Below are 18,955 nucleotides of genomic sequence, written 5' to 3' on the forward strand. Positions count from 1 at the left end.
CATTTTCAAATCTCTAGGATAAGAATTGCATGTTTTACTCACTTGAAGGCCTCATTGCCTAGCCGCAGACTCTGCATAATAATATGTGTAAAATAAATAATTCCTAAAGGAAGTCATATGAATGGGGAGCTGGAAGGGTTTCAATGGTAATTGCTAGGCTATTACATGTTATTCCTAACAGAATGTCTTCCATGAATTAATGGTTCAGAACACCAGGTGGTCAGCTACAAGCTTCCTAAAAAGAGAAACAAGCAGGAGAAGAGGAGGATTTTAGTATGAAAGCCTAAGTTTCAACATAGTGAATTCAAAATCTTGCTTTTACTTCCAACACTAGGCACCTGGTGTCACAGCTTATTTCTAACAATTGCTGATGGTGGAAATGTTATCCTGCATGAGGCAGGAAATTAATGGACCCCTCTCCCTCCCACCCTGCTTCAAGCTCTAATGATACAATGACTCACTTCATTTACAGCAATCTCAATAGGCACAGTATTTGTAAAACTACATCTCTAGCTTTTTTAAGTCAAAGTTAATGAAAAATAACAAATATTTTCAAAACTCCCTGGGATTCAAACTTGGCAAGTACACAGCAACTTGGAAGAAAACATTTACTGGTACCAGAACTTTCCTTTATTTTATAGACATAGTCCTTTTGAGTCCTGTGAATCATAAAAGGACCAATTAAGAACTTCGGAGAATTTTATTGAACTCATGCCTTTACTGACAGTGATAACCAAGCTATGATATCTCTACCATGTACAAAGAAATATATATATATAGATATTATATAAAATATATATCTAAGTAAATATATATTAAGTAATATATAAATATATGTAATATATTAAGTATATTACATATATATTGCTTATTTAACCATGCACATGTGCAAATAAATACATACATAAAGCACTTTTCTCATTGAAATATTGCCTGCTATTTTTCGTGTAAGCCTTCTCATCACCATGACAACCCATGACCTAGGAAAATGAGCTTAAGGGGTTTGCCAGTGCAATCTTCACCCAAATTTGACTTTCAAGGCCATAATTTAGCTTTTGGAAAGCCCTTAGTGTCTTATGGTGTACAACATCTACCCACAGAAATGAACATTTGCAGAGATTGAATGCTATTTTGTAGCTCAGATATAGTCTCTTCTATGTCTAGCAGAAGTAGATCACAAAAATATAAATATTATATAAATTATAGAAATTTATTTGATACAGGATGAAGATTAAAATGCTATCATGTTATACAAGAGAGTATATAGCTTATCAAAAGCTGGTCCTATTTAAAATTTAATGAATTATACAAGTAGTACAATGGGGGAAAATTCACTAACATATTTGAACCCAGACACCCAACACCTAAGTGAAGGATCAAAGAGCTCACTAATTATCATTGAATTCCCCTATTTGATCATAATTATTCCTTCAGCTTCATCAGAACTTCTGCGAATTCCCTTTCATAGCTCTATGCTCTATTCTATGCTGACACTGTAGTGGCCTGAGGATTGCTCTTAACAGAAAGTAGAGGAAGAAGGTAAATCTGGTCTGACCCCTTGACACTTCTATTTCCTGTATAATGTTGTTATTACAAGTCTGTTTAAAATTTTGATACTTAATTTTAATTCAAAAGTGAGAGCACCAGATAGCAGCAAATTGTAATTAATACAAATTATGGATAAAGAGCAACTACTGGTAAGGATATCAAGTTTGGAACCTCCAAATATCAATAGTAGGAAAACAAAATGGCACAGTTTTTGCAGAATTATGCAGTTCTGATCACTCAGATTTCTGTCTTGTCCCCAATAAAGGTTGCAAATTTTTCTTTTCACCAAGTATTTGAAATATTATAGCTCCTTTATATTACAATTCCTTTTCTCTACTGTGTTCTTTGTCTTGAAGTCTAAGTCTTGACTTGTCTAGTCCATGAAGATTGAGGCACATGCATAAGGAAGAGTGAGCAATGTGAAGACTTACTGAAAAACAGCAAAGAAAGCTCTCAGCAGATGGAAGGAGTCCCTGAAGGAAGGAGCCACTGAGGACAGACTGTCTGGAGATATTTATAGGCTAAAAAAGGAAAATTCTCATCATTGGTCAGGGAAAAGCATTGAGAAGCAATGGTTTTGACTGGTTAACTGGGTGACAGTTAAGTCTTTCACAGAGGGTGGTTGCTTGACTTTTTTCAGGTCTTCTGAGACTTACCTACGATGGTGAGGAGGGGCCCGTGAGTCCCTGTCTACCTAGCTGGGGCCCATGAGTCCCTGTCTACCTAGCTGGGAGCCTATCTCTCCACCAATTGCCCCTCTGAAGAGGTTGCCCTAACAGCGATTAGGGAGACAGGATGATGATCATTCTAGCTACTTGGAACTGGAGAGTGGTGATGTTGATATAGCAGTCAGGGCTCCTCCTTGGGGTCCCCAATAGAAGACCTGCATTCATAGCTCCACCTCTAGGACCATTTGTGATTTGTTATTCTCTAGATGAGAAGAGACATGAAAGTTTCTGCAGCTGGAACAGCAGCTTTTTTCAGACCCTGTGAAGGTCTGATTCAGGAGTAGCACTATATCTTTTCAGCTGAGTTCATAGACTTGAATTAAGGTCTGGAAAGCCTGTATGTATGTATCAGGGTCATCTAAAAATCTGCCCAAGTACCCCTTTATTCTGTCTGAGGTTCCATAGGGAACCTTCTCCATAGGGAGAAGGGGATGTGGACACAAGTGAAGCCATTGAACCTTTCAGGAACCTGTTGAAGGGGTAAAATAGGACAGGTAGTCCCTTATAGATTTGGGCAGGAGGGAAAAGGAGCAGTAGGTGAGGGGATCAGTGTTGATTTGTGGCAGGCTCTGCAGTTGGTGGAGCGAGAGAGGCAGCTGGGTCTTGAGAATGATTGCTAATAAAAGTGTCAGATCTACCTTAGAGAGTTGTCAAAGGCCTGGCTTATCTTGCTAGGAAAAAACCTTTGGACAGAAGGAATCTCATACCATTTCCCTGTTCTATGAGGGAAGAAGTCTAGTTGGAGGATAGTGTTATAGGTAGTACTTCATTCTGGGGTCCAAGTCTTTTCATCCTCCAGCTTCTATCCTGGTATGCCACAGTGCACAAAAAGACCAGGTATTCTTCCTTCAAGGTTTGAGGGTCAAAAGGATCCCAGTGCCCAGTGAAGCACTCCAAAGGGGTGTGTACTGAAGATGGTTTAATACCTTTCTGAAAAAATATGACAAGAAATAAAAGAATCCCTGTTTCTGCCTCTGCCCACTTGCAGCATCCCTGAAGTGTCACGGAGCCTACAGCCAGAAGAAGTCAGAGAACAGGAGTACAAGCTCTTGTCTGAGCCTCCATCTTTTCCCTTGCTTCCCTAGGATCCTGACCTCATATCCTTGATCACTAAGCCTTTCCCAGGTCTGGTATCCTTACAATGCATTTTTATAATCCATTTAACCTGAGCGGTTTAACCGAAGCTGTGGGCTAGGTCTAATCAGAGTTATGATAATCACTCAAACAATTAAAACTAGGTAGATAATATTAATTCCTTTAAGATTCAGTTCTCCCAAGCAACCAAGATTCAATAAAGACAACATAAAAATACATTAAGCTTTCCCCCAAGATACATAAAATTTTCATTGCATAGATAAGTTACAATAGCATAGAAATATCTTGATTAAGAGGGCTACCACATGACGTTAGTATACGATACCATTACTTAGTACAGTTAGTTGCATCATGGAAAAAAGAGGTAGACAATCAAATGATCCTGTTGTCAAGGGCTAAAGAAAAACAACAAAGTGAAACCTGCAGAAAGGGAGAAAAAAAATCTATGAGGTTGAAAAGGGTTAGTGGATGAAGGCCCCTTTCTTGCTAGCTTTGGTCAGTTTGGTCAGTTGTAGCTGGAAGCATCCCCCCTTCTCTTCCTGCATTTCATACTGAGTAAGTGTGGCAAAGAGGAAGGAGAGAGAGAGAGAGTGAGGAGTGCTGCTTTTAGTCCAATACCCTGATGGGAAGTTGGAGTCTGGATTCAGTCAGGAAGCCTTCAGGCAATACCAGGAAGCCAAACCAGCTAGAAATCTTCCATTACTCCAAGAGCTTACTCTAGTCTTGTGTGCTGGAGGGTCTTTACAAGTGGAAACTAAGGCAAAACAAGACCAACATTCCCAGCACCAAAAGGTGAAGAGGGGTTAATCAGGTGTATCCCAGAAAGCCTGCCCTCTGAGTCTTTTAGACTAGTAGCCACACTTTTTCAATGATTTATTTATTTACTTGAAAGTCAGAGAGAGGGAGAGAGTGAGACAGAAAGGGAGATTTTCCATCTACTGGTCACTCCCAGGCCAAAGCCAGGAGTCAGGAGCTACATCCTGGTGTCCCACAGGAGTGGCAAGGGCTCAAATACTTGGGCTATCTTCCCTTGCATTCACAGGAGCATTAGCAGAGAACTGGATTGGAAGTGGAGTAACTGGTACATGAGCCCGTGCCCATTTGGGATGCCACCATCACAGGTGGTGGCTTTACCTCCTATATCACAAAGCTGGCCCCATGCTAACTCTTTTTAACTCACTAGCAGTCTCAGTGTTATTAATTGATAATGGACTATGATGGAAAACACGTATCTAAAAAAAAAAAAAAAGAAGCGGCAGGGACATTTGGTCTTTATTCCATCCTTGTAATGATCCTGGACAAGCCCCCAGGAAATGTTGCAGGAACCTAATCACTAAGGTTTGTCTTTCATACCAAAGAAGTGTGGCAGATTTTCCTTTGCGCTGAATTTTTGAACTGATACAGCTCAATTTATTGCAATTATTTTCCTCCACTGGGTTCTTTGTCTCATATCCATGAAGAATGAGGTGCATGGCCAAGGAAGAGTGAGAAAACTGAAAAGGTTTTTTGGAAAAAAGTAGAGCTTCCAGCAGTTGGGAGCATTCCCTGAAGTAGGGAGTCATTGAGGAATGAACATGAGGGAAGTTCTCATGATCGACCCAGGAGAGGCACTGAGAAATGACAGCTTTGATTGGATAATGGAGTGAAAATCTCCAATCACAGAAGTCCTTTGTGGAATTTGATTGCTAGAATTTTCTTAGTTTCTCTGCAAATTATCTCCAGATGTGTAGAGGGGTTCCTTGGTCCCTGTCTACCTAGTTAATAGTCTACCTCTCTATAATAACCAAGAAGGGAACATTTTTGTAATTTTTATACAGTTAAATATACATTTATTAAACAACAAGAAATCTATACTCCTTGGGGCCAGCATAGCAGGTAAAGCCACTGCCTGCAATGCCAGCATCCCTAATGGGCACCAGTGTGTGTCCCACCTGCTCTATGTCCGATCCAGCTCCTTACTAATGGCCTGAGAAAAGCAATGGAAGATGGTCCAAGTGTTTGGGCCCTGGCCAGCCACATGGAAGACCTGGATGGAGCTCCTGGCTCCTGGCTTCACCCATCCCAGTACTAACTATTACAGCCATCTGGGGAGTGAACTAGTAAATGAAAGATTTCTGTGTCTCTCTATCTCTCTGTAAGTCTTTAAAAATAAATCTTTTAAAAAAAGGAAGCTTTACTCCTATATGTTTATCCAAGAGAAATAAAAATAATGTATATTATTTTAAAGACTTGTTGAATCGTAAGACTTCAAAAATCATACCAACAGTATTCATAAAAGTAAAAAATAAAAAATGCAAACAAGCTAAACGTTCCCTAACTGGTGGGTTGATAAACATATTGGAGCATAACCAATCAGTGAAATAATACCCAACAATAAAAACAAACTGCTGAAATGTGAAACAAGTTAGATGAATCTCAACAGCATTAACCAAAGGGATGAAGCCACACAGAAATGACCATATATTGTATATTCTATCTATAATAAATTCTAAGGACAGCACAAACTATAGTGACAGAAATCAGATGGAAAGTGGTTTCTAGCAAGCAGGAGGGGTGAAAGTGTTTGGCTTGAAAATGGCGCAAAGAAGCTTTTTGGGATGATGGAGGTGTCCTTTAATCATGATTCTAATCATAAGTAGTTGCTGCATGTGAGAACTCGCATTTTTTTTAAAAAAATGGAGATATTTGGTTTTTTATTTGGTAAGTTATATCTCAATAAAGCTGATTTTAAAAATATACAGTAGTGATTTACAAGAAAAGGCATGGGTTTCAAAAATTCCATTGCATACACAGGAATGCCTAAATGAATGAACCCAAAATACTTAGGATTGGGTGGTGAAAAGTATGTATGGCTTTCATTTCTTTTTGAAATTCTGCATATTCTGTTTCCTACAGAGAAATTATGTTACTATTCCTCCACAGAAAGTCAACCACTGAGTACTGATATGGAAATGTCTAAGATGGCCTACACTATCCCAAGAACTTGTTAGGCTGAGTTTAGGAACAGGCTCAAAATTCAAGGTCCAGAGTGGGCAGGATTTGGTGCAGTAATATAGCAACATCTATCATGCTGAAATGGATGAGACTGAAATGGAAGAATCCAAGGGAGGGGAAGCTTTTAGGGAGAGACTTAATGCAAAGGAAGAACAAGCTGTTCAATTGAGTCCTCCTCTCACAGGTATTGGGCAAATAGATTTCACCTAAATGTCAGGCAGCCAGAAAGTTTGGTAGAAATCCATGGAAGGGAATGTCATAAGAAGAGTAAGTGGGAGAAGAAACCTGGAAAATGTTTCCAAACCAAAGAAAAAAATCTCATCAATTTTTTCATATAGGGAATTTACTTCCTCACTGTGATGGGGAAGAAATGTTTAATGCTACTGACAGCAGGGAGATCAATTTATGTTTCAAAGACTACTGGAAGTGTTATCATGAGACCAGCATTTGGGACACTTTTCAGGTGATCTCACGACAGAAACAAATCTTCTGTGTCTTGGTTTCCTCATTGGCAAGACTGATGGATTAGGCTGGCTGATCTCTGAGGCTTTTTCTAATTAAAACATTTCATGTTCATTCTGGGCTGAGTGCCCAAGACATTTAACAAAATAAATGTGTTTTGAAGAGATATAGGAAAGAAATGATTCACCTGTACTTATTTCTGAAACACAAAGCAAATTTTCTGATTTTCAGATAATGCCTTGACACATGCTTGATAGTTTCTAAGTAAACTTGCTTTATATGTGATGAAACACACCAGACTTCAATTGATCCCAGTTTAATCTGAAAGTCATAGCAATCTGACACATTCCTACCCATATAAAATATTAGAAAGATTTCATTTACTGCTAATGTTTGATGCTAGGAGCACTTGAAAGTCAAACACAAGTCATTTATGTTATGACTCATTTCTAGCAACTTAGGAAAAACACATTTGGTAATTCTGCGTCAATACTATGAAAAGCAAAATAATGTAGGAAATATTGAAATTCTCTCTAAAGCATTAGAGAAAACCACATCTAAAAGAATATTTGGGACATATTCTGCACTGGCATTTTACTCTGAAGTCCATTTGTACCTAAAACAATCCCATTATGAGAGGTCCTAGCCCTGTGATGGTAAGAGGTGGTGGACAGAGATTAGGTCTTTAATTCCACCTTGAGATGTCTCACTGCAAGCCACATTCTGGTTTTCATGACCTGGAGACACCTGCAAAAACATCTGACTATTTTTTAATCTTATCTATTTACTTGAAACTCAGAGTTAGAGAGATTCAGGGAGAGACAGAGAGACAGAGATCTTCCATCTGTTAGTTCACTCCCCAGATGGCTGTGATGACCAGGGCTTGGCCAGGCCGAAGCCAGAAGCCAGGAATTTCTTCAGGGTCTTTCACATGGATGGCAGGGCTCAAACACTTGGGCCATCTTGCAGTGCTTTTTCCAGGCCGTTAGCAGGGCACTGGATTGGAAGTGGAGCAGGTGGGATACCAACCAGCACACATATATGGGATGCCGGCATCACAGACTGCCTCTTTACACACTATGCCACAATGCCAGCCCCAACATCTGACATTTTACAGTTAGTTCTAGCTTTGGTTTACAATATTCAAGCCCTCACTGGAATTTCCCTCACTAATATACCTACTTTGGATTTACTTTCCTGACTGAAACTTTTAGAATCCTTAGGCTCACAAGAAGAAATTATGTGCAGAATACTTTCAGTGATGATGATTTATGGTAGGAATATTCCCCACAGGACAGTGTGGATAGCAATGTTACATCATACCCAGAGCATGCCAAGATGTATAAAATCCATCAAGAACACTGGAATAATAGCTATGTATTTTTCAGGAAAACAATTGATCTTTCTCCTCCTCCATGTGTATATGTATGTATATATGAATGTGTGTGTGTGTGTATGTGTGTGTGTATTTGAAAAGCAAAGTGACAAAGAGAAAAGTTCCCTTTATAAAAGAGATTTAAAAGTCCTGCAAATGTGGGGAGAGTGTTTCGTCTAGTGGTTGGGACACCTATATCTGATATTGGAGTGCTGAGTTTGAGTCCTACCTTCATGCCTGATTCCAGCTTCCTTCTACTATGCACCCTGGATAGCTGCAAGCGATGGCTTAAGTATTTGGATCCCTGTCACCCTCATGGGAAGCCTGGATTGAGTTAAAGGCTCTTGGTTTCAGCCTGTCTCAGCCCTGCCTATTGCAGACATTGTATATTAAATCATTTTCAAATTTTATATATATGTATATATAAACATCCCTCTTTGCCTTAAAATATTATTGTTTATTATCTTTAGTCATACTTTGTTTTTCAGTCCCAAAACATTACTTATTTTTTATGTTACTTAGATTTACCCATATCCTTCTTAATTTTCTTATCATTGCTTTTCCATGCAGCTCCTTTCTTTTAGGTTCATTATTTCTTGCTGATATATATGTTCTTCAGGAAGTCTTTGGGTAAATGTGCATGAGTAGTAAAATATCTCAATCTTAGTATACCTGAGAATACCTTTAATTTTTTTCTCACTATTGAATAATAATTCTGTATCTCATAAAATTCTATTTTAATGACTATCTTAGTTCAATAGTTTAAAAATACTCAATTTTCTTCACACTATTAGTTGTGAGCTTTAATTATCACTTTTATAAAACTTTTCCTCTACTTGCTTTGATTAAATCATCTCTGTCCATACTAACGTGCATCTAGATTTATATACGGTTATACTTTTATATATATGGAGACAGGCATAGTGTTTGAATAAAGCATAATATTAATATTCTTTAATTCACAATAGTTACATCAACAGCCTTCTCAGTGCTTCAGTAGGTCTACTTTTGACCGCTTCCATTCAATGCTTTGGAGCAGAGAATCTACATCTTTATATAGCTGGGGTAATCATTTAAAATATAAATCATACATCACTTTTCTGTTTAAAACATTGAAAACTGTCCTAGGATAAAGATTTTGCTATGTAAAACCAATAGCTTATACAAAAGCGAAAAACCATAAATGATCCCTATATACTTATCTTGGCCACTTTTCCTATTTATTTCTGACATCCAGTTACAGTGCCCTCCTCTTAATTCTACCTCAATTTTACCTACTTAATTCCTAGTTATTCTTGGAATGTCAATTCACCATTACTCCTAAAATGCAGGTGTTTTATATCCCCTTTATATGCATTGGATTTCTCTTAGAAGTGCTCTCATAATGCTTGTACTTTGTTCCAAAGGTAGTAGGACTATGGAAATGTATGTCCATATTACTGTCTATCTTTTTGAAGGTCAGATCTCTTATTTCACCCAATATTGTATCCAACCACTTAGCACAACTCTTGTATATTAGTGATTACTTTGAAGAACTTAAAACAAAACTTTGCTTTTTAAAAAATTGCCAATGTATTCTTATAAAAGTATCAATAGATCTTGACAACTGATAGGATATAAGGTGAGAGAAAACAGAATCAATTATCCAGGAATAACTAAAACCAATAATGATTAAATATTATAAATCAAGAAAGTGATTTGGCAGAGCAAGGTTAATGATGAAGGATGATGAACTCAGTTTCCAAAATGCTTTTGAATATTTGCTCTAATAAGCCCTTCTTTTTCACTCTGTGTTAACAGCAAAATTCAAGTGTTTGTGCTCTTTACACTTACTAACATGGTGACTCATAGACACTCTCAAGGGGTGCTTATTAGTGGGGATGACCCTATGTCAATTACATAGTCACCATACTTTTTGAAAGGATAGGAAGTTGTGCAAGTGTACATGAAGCGATACATCGTCTCATATGATTCAGTTGTCACATCTGCCAGTAAATGGAAACCAAAGCAAGTTGGATCTGCAGGGCATGTTGTTGCCACTGGTTAGTCTCAGGAGAAGTAGAGGAAGTTCACTGAGAAGGACATTATTAGGAAAACTGGGTATGATGGTAGTCCTTTTGACCTCATTTATTTGCCCATTTAGCCTTTTCAAAGAACCTCTCTCACAATCTCTGCTCCTGTTGGGCCAGCCCTCTTCTGATATACTTCCTTGTAGTTCTCATTATGCTCAGATTTTGCCTGAAGCTCGAGACTTCCTGATTTTCCATTGAGTTCCACCCTCTTATATTCATTATTTTCTTATAAGGCAGAAGCTAATCAGATTCATTTATCCGTTCAGTTTATAAATATTTAATGAGCACCTGCCATTAGCAGGATTATTTTTAGGCAATGAAAATAACCAGCCTTTGCAAAGACAAAGCTGGCTACTTTGCTAACTACTCCCTCTGCCAACTCAATATGTCAACTTCTTTGAAAAGTATTTTATCACAGTTAAGAACACCATTGTAAGACAAATTGGCCTTAGATCTTGGATGTATCCCCTGTACCCGAGCAAAGTCACATAATTAGAAAAATTTTAAGTGTTCAGTTGCATCATACATGATCATATCATTTAACTCTCTCAAGGAGTTTAGGAATCACTGTATGAAAAAAACACCTCAAGGTTTTAACACAATCCTGATACATATTAAGCATTCAGTCAAAGCCAAAATTAACAATTGGGATTGCATCAAATTAAGAAGTTTCTGTACTGCAAAAGAAACAGTAAGGAAAGTGAAGAGGCAACCAACAGAATGGGAAAAAATATTTGCAAACTATGCAACAGATAACCAGAATCTACAAAGAGATCAAGAAACTCCACAACCACAAAACAAACAACCCACTTAAGAGATGGGCCAAGGACCTCAATGGATATTTTTCAAAAGAGAAAATCCAAATGGCCAACAGACACATGAAAAAAATGTTCAGGATCACTAGCAATCAGGGAAATGTAAATCAAAGCCACAATGAGGTTTTACCTCACTCCAGTTAGAATGGCTCACATTCAGAAATCTACCAACAACAGATGCTGGAGAGGATGTGGGGAAAAATGGACACTAACCCACTGTTGGTGGGAATGCAAACTGGTAAAGCCACTATGGAAGTCAGTCTGGAGATTCCTCAGAAACCTGAATATAACCCTGACATACAACCCAGCCAATCCTACTCCTTGTAATTTACCCAAAGGAAATTAAATTGGCAAACAAAAAAGCTGTCTGCACATTAATGTTTACTGCAGCTCAATTCACAATAGCTAAGACATGGAATCAACTTAAATGCCCATGAACAGTAGACTGGATAAAGAAATTATGGGATATGTACTCTATAGAATACTATACAGCAGTAAAAAAAATTAAATCTGGTCATTTGCAGCAAAATGCAGGAATCTGGCAAACATCATGCTGAGTGAAATAAGCCAGGCCCAAAGAAACAGATATCATATGTTCCCCCTGATCAGTGACAACTAACCGAGCACCAAAAAGAAAACCTGTTGAAGTGAAATGGACACTATGAGAAACAGTGACTTGATCAGCCCTTGTCTTGACTGTCGATGAACAACTTAATACTTTATCCCTTTTAGTATTTTTTTGTTCTACTTAATACTATTGGTTGAACTCTTTAATTAACACATGATTATTCTTAGGTGTTTAAATTTAACTGAAAAGTGATCCCTGTTAAATATAAGAGTGGGAATAAGAGAGGGAAAGAGGGAGGAAATGTACAATTTGGCACATGCTCAATCAGACTTGCCCTAAATGGTAGAGATAGAAACGTGCCAGGGGATTCCAATTCAATCCCATCAAGTTGGCATGTACCAATGCCATCTCACTAGTCAAATTGATCAGTTTCAGTTCACAGTTGATCATAATGAAAGGATTAAGAGTCAAAGGGATCACATAAACAAGACTAGTGTCTGCAAATACTAACTGGTAGAATCAAAAAGGAGAGAACGATCCAACATGGGAAGCGGGATACACAGCAGATTCATGGAATGGCAGATGTCCTACACAGCACTCTGGCCTCAGAATCAGCCCTTAAGGCATTTGGATCTGGCTGAAGAGCCCATGAGAGTATTTTAGGCATGGAAAGCCAAGACACTCAGGCAAAAAACCAAAAATGACTAAATGAAAGATCTCTGTGAATGAGATCCCAGTGGAAAGAACAGGCCATCAAAGAAGGAGGTACCTTTCTCTGAAGGGAGGAGAGAACTTCCACTTTGACTGTGACCTTGTCTAAATAAGATTGGAGTTAGAGCCCTCAAAAAGCTTCCATAGCCTTGGCAACCCATGACAAGAGCCTTGGGTGATTACTGATGTCATAAACAAGAGTGTCAATTGTTAAGTCAACAACAGGAGTCACTGTGCACTCACTCCCCATGTAGGATCTCTGTCTGTAATGTGTTGTACAATGTAAATTAATGCTATAACTAGTACTCAAACAGTACTTAACACTTTGTGTTTTGTGTGGATGCAGATTGTTGAAATCTTTACTTAATATATACTAAATTGATCTTCTGTATATATAGATAATTGAAAATGAATGTTGATGTGAATGGAATGGGAGAGGGAGTGGGAGTTGGGAGGGTTGTGGATGAGAGAGAAGTTATGGGGGGGGGGAAGCCACTGTAATCCAAAAGCTGTACTTTGGAAACTTATATTTATTAAGTAAAAGTTATAAAAAGCATTCAATAAGCACTGGATCTTTAATGTAGGCCTAGGGGCAGGCCTTTGGCACAGTAGCTTAAATTACTTCCTGAGATACCTGCACCCTGTATTGGAGTACCTGGTTTGAGTACCACCTACTCTCTTTCCAATACAACTTTCTGCTAATGCACAGCTTCTGGCTCAAGTACTTGGGTCCTTGTCATCCATATGAGAGATCCACACTGGGTTCCAGGTTCTTGACTGCAACTCGTCCTAGCCCTAGTTGTTGCAGGCGTTTGGGGAGTAAGTGAACCAGAAGATGGAAGATCTCTCTCCTTCTCTGTCTCTCTCTGCCTTCCAAACAATATTAAAGAAAAAAAAGCAGGCCCTAAATATTTAGGCATTTCAGGTCTTGAAATATTAAGCCTATCATGGAAATATGGAAGTTACATCAATTCGTCTGCCTGTGTAGTAAGATATCAGATGAGGTTGATATTCTTTTATTGATTATTTGATGGCTTTGGAATGGTAAGCAGGTTTTGGTAATTAATCAATACAGAAGTTAAGCACAACTGACCTTTGAAGTCAGATAAAGATGGGTTCAAATCTTTCTTGACCATTCTGTGCCCTATGATCTTGTAACAAATGGGATTAATGCTTCTACTGGCATTTCACTCATGTAATCAATGTATATTGGGCACTTAGTTCATGCCAGACATATTCTAGGCCCTGGGGATACAGTAGTAAACTAATGTTCCTGCAGTTTGGTGAAGAGGATAAAAATGCACAAACAAATAAGTTAAAGAGATTGTTTTAGCCACCTTGAAAATGATTGTGAGGATTTGTAAATTCTGCAGGACCAGAAATTGGCAGGATAGAAGAAGCTCATAGTCTGATGTACAAATAAATATTGGTCAATCCAAAGAGCATGGAGACTGAGACAAAGTAAGATCTAAAAAAGTGAAAACCAGAGAAAGAGAGAGACAGGGGTGGGGGAGAGAGAGAGGGAGACTGACATTGGGTCAGGCATAATAGACAAGTGGTGACAGGGAAGAACAGCAGGGGGCTTCTTGAGACCAGCTTTGCTATCTAAGACCACTCTTCCTTAGCTTTTGGTCAAATACTGCTGTCTGAATTATTTCCCAAGTTATTTTTGGTGACATTTAAAATCTCCTATAATATTTTATTTTACTAAATATCTTTCTCCCAAATACTCAAAGCAATATTTTACTACATGATTTTTTTCAACTTTTCATAGATGGTGAAAGGATTTGAAGCCCAACCCAGAGGAGTCTGGAAGTGCTAATTTGCTGCAAAATTTCCTTTAGTTCTGTGATCCCATCAGGATATGCTGCCTTCTTTTTCCACATCTTGCTCTTCATCATCTCCATTTCTTGATATCAAATTCACCTTTGGGAAATTCTACCTGGCGAGAAATTACAGCAATTCTTGACCTAAACACTTAATGGCAAGAGTCCAGTGGCCTGGTGATTGACCATTCACTCTGGCCTCCAATCCAGACAGCATAAAACCACTTCAAAGAGCTTTTACAGGAACCTCTGGTGGATGTAAACAAAATGAGATCATTGAAATGAGCACACTGCAAACACAAAAATCCCATATCTGGACTTTAAAAAAATGTACCATAAGTTTAGTGTAAAGCTTCTAGACCTCTAAAAATCTGAAAAAAAAAAAAAAACAATTGACAGGAAAGTTTTTTTTTAAGGCAATCTACATGGAGAAATACTGGTGATATTATGTCTCTTCTTTCTCCTTTAGAATCGATTGGAGGCTGAGAGTCTATCTTAAATAAAATCATGTGAACCGTAACTTGCTAATTAACAAACAAGCCCAGCAAGATTTCTTTCTGATATAGATGCCAGAATACTTCTGTAATTTTGGCTTTTCATGTTAATTTCAAGGCCTGAATGAGTTTCTGGAAGGTTTTGCACCTTAACTCCACCCGCACTATCAGATGTTCAATCGAGCACTTCAGCCAGAGTGAGATGAAATTTAGAGGGCACTATCTCTAGCCTACTGAAAAAGTTAATACTCTGTGTGATTGCTTACATTTTCCATGTGACTGCAGGAGTCAATAACACAAAGTGCTTTCAAGCTGAAATTACCATAGATGTACAGGCTAGAGAAGTGATGCCAGCGACTCCCACTCAGCTGAGCTTTGTGACTGTATGCTCATGACCTTGTTGAGAGAAATAGGTCAATTCAAAAGGATCCTCTCTCTGTCATCACTTGTGCTGGGGGATTCAGACACCTGGCTGAGGACTCCCAAATCTGTCGCTTTGTTTTACCTGACAGCTCTGTCCCTCCAACTCTAGTCCACCCCTGTGAAGACTGCCACAGGTTCCTGAAATTCAAAATGTTCAAAACTTCAACTCGCTAATTACCTTACTAAGCCTTCCTCATGTCTTAGATCAGTGCTCTACTAGGCAGTCAATTGCACTTATGACATTTCTTGTTGCTTCCCACCAGTTCTTGAATATGTGACAATATCCACATTTCAAGGCTCATATAAATGGATAATTAAAGAGGAGTAAGATCACAGTAGAGAAAATCTAAACATCTGTCTTAAGAAAATCCTTTGACTTGAGTAACACTGTCATATTGTTAAACTTCTCTGCAGGGGTTTTCTAGTTTGTAAGGAGTGTAAGTAACCTATGAGAACCTATAACCACAAATGAAAAATCAACTTCATTCATGCTCTCTATTTTAAGGGTCTCAGGTTGCATTTTTTCACTATTAACCAAATTCTGGATTTACTCGAATTTCACATTTTTCCATTAACACACTTTCACAGTTCCAAGATCCATTCCAGGATGCCCTTAAAGTATTACTTTGTCATGTCTTCACAGTTCTGTCTCTTCCATAGCAGTTTCTCAGCCATTCCTCATTTTCATAACCTGACAGTTTGAGAAATACTGGTCAGACATGTCCAGTGTTTCTCAAATTGGGTTGCCTGATATTTTCCTCATGATCACACTGGAGCTTTTGATTGTTGGAAAGAATGCCACAGAGGTGAAATACCTCTCACATTACATTAGAGTAGTGGCATAAGATATGACACAACCGGTGATGTTGACCTTCATCATAGATTAGGATGATATTTACCAGGTTTTTCTACTGGAAGGTTATTATTTTCCCATTTTATTACTCAGTCAGGAATGTACTTTTATACTTAAAAGACTCAATTTTTCTAAATGCTTTCATTTACTTGCTTTCCTTTTGTACTTCCAGAACACATAGCATTTTCTTCCTGGAAAAAGACAGATTTCTTCCTGGAATCTGACATAATCCAATGTCATCTTTTCAACAAATATTTTTAAAATATCAAAATATAACTCAACCCAGTACTGTTTCATATAGGACATTTACATCAATATCATGACTCATAGTTGTAATGCATTTGAGCTATTCTTGTCATTGATTGACTGGATTTCCTAGAACTTATAAAAGCTAACTTATATGGACAGTCAGTATGACATTAATCAATCAAGAAAGCACTCAGAACAGCCCACTTTTTATACAGAAAAGCATGTGTGATATATTTATGCAAAGTTTTTGAAAAGTTTGACCAAAGAGAAATATATTTGAAATATGTATGCTGAATTCTGATTTACTTCAGTCAGATGAAAATATCAATATTGATATAAAAGCATTTTTAATTTCATTTAAGGGGATGTATAACCCCTGAAACTTTTCACTGTCTGTGAAAACATGTATATGCAATAAAACATGATCTGTGACACATTTCTCCAAGCTATAATGTCCATTTCAACCTATTTCTCCTCAATGGTTGTCTAGTTTAAGATGCATCAGCCACATTCAGCTGAGCTGTATCCAGGGACTTCCTGAACCTCTACATTAAATAGAGAACTTTCAGACATGGCTCACACCTGATAGACACAAGGTTAAATAGTTAGAGCAGTAAATGTATACTCACAATAATAGACTTGTCACCGAACTTACTTTTTTTAAAGAAATATTTATTTATTGGAAATGCAGAGTTACAGAGAGGCAGAGGGAGAGAGGGAGAGAGATCTTCCATCTCTGGTTCACTCTCTGATGGCCACAATGGCCAGAGCTGAGCCAATCTGAAGTCAGGAGCCAGGGGCTCAAGCAATTGGGCCATCTTCTACTGCTTTCCCAGGCCATAGCAGAGAGGTCGATCAGAAGTGGAATAGCTGGGACTTGAACCGGTGCCCATATGGGATGCTGGCACTGCAAGAGGCAGCCTTACTGGCTACACCACAGCTCCAACCCCAAACCAACCTTACTTTTTACAAGCTCCTCAGAAAAATAGTCATGTCTTGTATCTGTAGAATGTTTGTATAACAGCAAGTGATTAAATTTTGAAATTTAGTGCACATGTTAAGAGTGTTGGAGAGAGTAGGTGTTTGGTGGAGTTTTGTTAAGAAATAGCTTGGGATGCTCACATCCCATATTAGATTGCCTAGATTCTAGTGTCACCTCTGCTTTGGATTCTAGCTTCCTGTTAATATAATTCAAGGAGGCAGTGCTGATAGCTTAAGTACTTGGTAGCTCAATATTGGGGTCTCTGCCACACTGTCAGAGACCCAGATTAGTTTCTGGTTCCTGGCTCCTGGCTCCTGGCTTCCTGGTCAGATTGTTGTAGACATTTGGGTAGTGGATAAGCAGATGGGCAATTTCTCTTTGGCTGTCTCTGCCTCTGAAATAATGTTTTTTAAAAAATGATTTTTTTTTTAGTGCAGAAGAGACACCAGCTTAAGACTAGGTGGCATTTACTACTAGAGTTTAGGCAGATCTAGTGTTAAATTTCTAGGATTTGTTAGATTTGTTTTCATTCCAAGTTCTATTAGACACTGGGGCGCCAGGCAGCACTGTGATGTCCATGAGATGGAGTGACGATGCACAGAAAGGAAGGACAGCTTTCCAGCCTTTGCAAGGAATGAAGTAGCTTTCACTGGACGTGTGGTTCAAGTACAGAGTGTCTGCTGGCACTAAGAAGGGTCTACGGCTTTAGCTGTGCCTGTGGAGGCAGTGACAATGCCCAGGTGTGGGAGCACTAGCTAGTGGCTGACATGGCAGCAGGGATGTCCTACATGTACTGCTTTGGGATTAAGTGCAGGGCAGTGGCTAGCACAGGCCTCGGCAGCAGGGAGAGGCTGAAGGAGGTAGAGGGACTGAAATCCATCTCGTGCTAATGTCAAGTTTTCTTAATTGCCCAGATGGCTGAAAGGGGATCATGTAAACCACTCGGTTCTCTGTTAAAAATATGAAAAGTTGACATGTGTCCATTATAATAGTCTCCACTCCTTACATAGTTGAATGGTAACACATGAAATGATGTATTTTACAATATGCCTTTATGCCTTTATTTTATTCTATTTTTTCCCCATAAAACCATTAGTCTTATAAAAAAAAAAAGGCAATTCAAAAAGCTGCCACACGATGTCAGGAGCTACCTATTGTTTTCCAAAGGGCCCAGCTTTTCAGCCAGGAAATGAAGCTCAAATCACATTTTTAAAGGACTTGCCTTCTAATATTTTCCCATTTTGATGCTTTGAGATCTCAGCTTCTTAATATAATTCTAATAATTTGGCTCAAGATTTTCATAATGAGAGATGCTCTGACTTTATTAATGTTAATAGGATGATTAAAAAATTCTGTTACAAATTAATTTAAAATCTCTGATGATCTGTTCCTGGAGTCTGGCTGCAATAAGTAACTACTCTAGAAATACTAGAGTGAATTTCCTCCTCTTCACCCTTGCAGGGCTAGTTAGGAGCAGGGAAGAGTCCAACAACCCTCCCTTCATAGCCATATTGTTAGCTCTGTAATGTTAGACATACAACTCGAGTTTTTGTTTTCTCATTTAAAAAAGAGGATGATAATACCTAAAGAGAATTACTGTATGGAAAAACTAGCATAATTAATATTTCAGTGTCCCCCAGTGTCTGGCACATAGTGGGCCCATGATTATTATATTTAATATTAATTTACAGTGAATTATATCTCATTCAGATATTACTGGTTGAACACTTGCTGATTCAAGTGTTTACAATTTTTTTCAG

The sequence above is a fragment of the Oryctolagus cuniculus genome, chromosome 6, assembly GCF_051225735.1.
Source record: "Oryctolagus cuniculus isolate XC-2025 breed Fujian yellow rabbit chromosome 6, ASM5122573v1, whole genome shotgun sequence".
In the NCBI taxonomy this organism is placed as follows: domain Eukaryota; kingdom Metazoa; phylum Chordata; class Mammalia; order Lagomorpha; family Leporidae; genus Oryctolagus; species Oryctolagus cuniculus.